Consider the following 4,502-nt stretch of genomic DNA (forward strand, 5'->3'; position numbering starts at 1 on the left):
AGCATGATCGAGTCCGGCCAGGAAACGGCGCTGGCATCCCAAACAGCAATAATTAGGACGTATACAGAGCTGACAAAAATGGGAAGAGAGAGAGAGTGAGAGACGGAGGGGGAGTGGGGCTAGGAGAAGGAGGGAGGTGGCAGAAGAGGGAGGCAGGGACAGGGAGGGAGAGAGGGGATAGGGGCGATGTGGAGGGGGGTCGGGCCTGCTTAATTGATTCCGTTAACCGCAGTGCAGGAGATGTGAACGACTGGCCGATCCCATTCCCACGCTCGGTGGGGCAAGTGGCAATGCCATGCCCGGGCCCAATATGACAGACAGCGCCGCGAGGGCCTGGAGCGGCTGGGAGGGGGGATGGGGGCCGACAGGGGTCATGAAAAGACGTCAAGTGCACCAGACTCATCTGCATCCCCAAAGAAAGAGGCGACGTTTCCCAGCCCCAGCCGACGCGCTGCCTGGGCGCTCCTAAACTTGGAGTAGTAACGGTCTTTTATGCGTAATGCGTCGCCAATTGTACTGATAATGAGGGCTTTGGGTCATTATCTTAAAACTATGCGGCTTTATGAATTTGAAAGGGATGTGCTGCAACTCTGTAATCTTGCGTGGCCCCACTCGAGCGCGGATCCAGGCGTCATATTGTTGTTCTCCTGAGAATTAGCAACACCACAGATAATGTTGCATAAAGGAGTCTGAGACAATTTGAATAGGTGACATCTTGGTGCCCTCTTTGCATTTGAACTTGACCATGAACGCAGTTTTTTTTTAAAGAATTGTAGGAGGAAAAACGAGCAATTAAAGCTTAGGCCTTTTATGGTGGTCCCCAATATGCATATTACATTAGCCTTACTATAATAGGCTATAGAACAAAATGCAAGGAGAAATTATAATAACCTATGACTGAGGATAGTTTCGAAATTTGGAGTGTGTTCATGAATTGGCATTTTCCATTTTATTATGTCTTGTGCATTGAGATTTTTTTATTTTTTTTATGGGTATTATTAGTTTTTGTTTAAATGTATTTGTCTGGCTTCTTTTTAGAGTGTGATGTTGTGTTGTGTTGTGTTAGTTTTCTAAATGGATGTTAGTTTTGTATTTGTCTACATTGCACAGTTTGAGCTGATTGACTTAACACTTAACGAGTTTCTCAGTTGCTATCTGTCAGATTGGAGTTCACATATCTAAAACAGGCCTTATCGCTGTAAGGAGAGGGCAATTATTGGGTTAATTTTATTTCATTTTCTATTTAGGCTATGTAGACTATTTTGCTCAAAGGCTATTTGCATTCCCCCCCAGGTGTTTTGGAAATTAAAATAGCTGTTTATGTCATAGTCCAAGTTAGTTCAGCATCTATATGCTGGTGTTGTAGACTATGTTGCGACATAGGATTATTCAAGTTCAATGTTAAATAGAGCCACAGTGGCTGAATTCAACACCGCTTTTTGCTGAAAGGGTCTCTTGCCGACTTTCTCACACCGTCAGACAAAACTAGTGTCTCTTGTTCCCGACCCCTGTCAAAGACGGCATACAATACCAGGTCATTATACGTTTGCCCCAAAGAAAATTTGAGAACACAATTTGGGCCGAGCAGCAGTGAATAAACCAAGTCTTATTGTCCTTGGTTAAGTCGATTGAAATCGTCGTCTAGCTTTATGAAAGGCTGCATTGTTTTCAAGTCTGGGGGCCACACTAAATGTCAGCCCAGAGTAAGAAGAAAAAAACTTGGGGTCTGTAACTATAAGCCAGCCTCTCCTATTAGATTGTCTACACATACTTAATATGAAACAATCTGAATGAAATGTAGAATTGTTTCAACTTCTAAAGTTTAGACAGTGGTCCATTTTGGAGATCTCTACTCAATCAAGAAATTGTTACTTATTAATACAAAATGGGCACTATAATATACTTAGACTCAAGTTTATTTTTCAAATTTTAATTCAATAGAGGCAGCATTCACAAGACAATCAGTGGCTTGATTCATCCCCTGACCTACACGATATGACCTGGTCTGCATTAAATAGAGGAACCCAGTTTATAGCAAATGCAATGCAATGCTGAGATGTAGTGTTACCAGGAGAGAGCAGCATCACATGTCTCAAACTGCTGCAAATCACACTTGCATGCATCTCCCTGCTCAGCCACTCTCAGTATTCCTGTCTGCATCCTGGAGGAGAGATATGGGATGGCAGTGGTTTGCATGGCCCCTGGAGATGGAGTAGGTTATATTTCACATTAGCGCTTTTTATGAACACTGGCAACCACTGCTGTCACCAGTCTTTAAAAATAATGAACTGTATTATCTACGATCAGATGGCCTTTATATCTTATCCCAATTCCAAGTATATACCTGAACAGTGTAAAAGTGCATCTCCTTTCATGCCTGTGTCTCTTTGAGGCGCGAAGTAGTGTCTTCTACTGTGTGAATTGTGGAAAAAATACGGTTTTATATTATTTATGGGAGTGCCGCTGCCATATAAGCGACTTGCTCAAAAAGAAAGGCCTCGCCATTCATTTCACCAGGCCCCATTTCCATGAAGAAATATAGGCGTGTGATTTGACTATGCGTGTAGAAATGGGTGGTGACAGTCGCCCTTACTTCTCTCAGTAATGGGGGGCTGCGTGCTTGGCTGTGCCCTCCTTCCATGCTCACGCACACAGTGCACCGCGGCCATTGTTGTCACGTGATTGGTTGAGTAACATAACCATGGCGACCATGGAAGGTTTTTCATATTCATTGGATGGGCAATCAGCATATTTTATGTGAGCGTGCGCAGGGTTTTTATGTGCTTCCTCTGTGCTGAGCCCTCATGTTGTACTATTGCAATATGGCAGGTGCAGTAGTAGCTTTATAATATGTATATCGGCCCGGGGTAATTTCCATGCCAGACAAAGGATCTGAATATAGTCATCATACGGGTGCCATTGTTAAAAGGTGTGTTGCATTGTTGTATTATATTGTTACTCCAAGCTTGTTTTGCAAAAGTGGCTAGAAATCGACTAGGGCTTCTTTTGCAGTAGGAAAGCGGTTGTAAATTGTCTACGGAAGCCATCATTCTTTGTATCGCTGTCATATTGAGATTGTGAGCTATAACATGATAGCATCCTGCGGCATAAGCAGGCCACAGGAAGAAAATCAGGTTCACTGAACAGAAATGTCAGGCGATATTCATGCTGCCGAGACTTGTGATGGTGTGAGAGACTGTGTGTGTGTGTGAGAGTGAGTGTGTGTGTGTGTGTGTGTGTGTGTGTGTGTGTGTGTGTGTGTGTGTGCGTGTGCGTGTGCGTGCGTGTGTGTGTGTGCATGTGTGTTTGGGGTTGGGGGGTGGGTGGGTTGGGTGGGTGGGGGGGGTTGGATTTCTGTATGTATGTATGTATGTATGTATGTATGTATGTATGTATGTATGTGTGACTGTGTGTCTATGTCTGTGTTTGCATGTGTGTATGTATTTCTGTGTGCTTGTCTCTCCCCTATTAACTGACTCTGGCGGCTGAAGTAGCTAGCGAGGCTACTACATCATGTTGATGAAAGGGAACAATAGCTGTGTCTCAGTCAACAACGTCTGGCTGGCTGGCTTGGGCCATGTCTCTCCCTTCCTGTGTGTGTGTGTGTGTGTGTGTGTGTGTGTGTGTGTGTGTGTGTGTGTGTGTGTGTGTGTGTGTGTGTGTGTGTGTGTGTGTGTGTGTGTAGGTGTGTGTGTGTGTGTGTGTGTGTGTGTGTGTGTGTGTGTGTGTCTGTCTGTCTGTCTGTCTGTCTCCTGGACATGAACTTGAACTTGAGACAGGCAGCCAGACGCCATCTGTGCACCAGGGGTAATGAATTCAGTGCATTCACGGCTGTGGAGCAGCCTAGGCCAGCGCCACCCATTGATGAGCAGATGACCCCTATAGTCTGAGTTAGCTCTTCATCACTAATAGAATTCAACAATACCAGCTGCTAGTAGGGGAGTTTATTTTGGCTGTTTGCCTACAGAGAAAGAAGAGTAGTGTTGTTATACCATGTGTGTGTGTGTGTGTGTGTGTGTGTGTGTGAGAGAGAGAGAGAGAGTGTGTGTGCACATGCATTACATACGTGAATGCGTGTGTGCGTCCATGCGTACGTGCATGTGTGTGTGTGCGGTGAGCGCACATGCATGTGTCTGTATGTTTATCCATAGGTTGAGCATGCGTACCTTCCTGTTTATCCGTCTCAACCTATACAAATGAATGTGATGTGGATAAAAGCCATTGGTTGCACATGTGTGTTTGTGTGGACAGTTTGAACGTTTCTGTAGCTTTCCCCTCCCAGCAGCTGCAGGCCTTCCCCTCTTAAAGCACTGGCCTGCCATTGTAAACAGGCGGCCATGCTAAATTCACTGCCTTGATAATTGAAAGGGCCGCTTTAGCATTTCCCCTGATAAAGGCTAGTAAGTGAATGAGGCATAAACCTTAAACAAGCCAGGCACAATGTGAATTCCTGCAGGCCCGCCTCCTCCTCTAGCTCAAGCCTCTGTCACAATCACAATCAC

The sequence above is a fragment of the Poromitra crassiceps genome, assembly GCF_964638095.1.
Source record: "Poromitra crassiceps genome assembly, chromosome: 10".
Lineage (NCBI taxonomy): Eukaryota > Metazoa > Chordata > Actinopteri > Beryciformes > Melamphaidae > Poromitra > Poromitra crassiceps.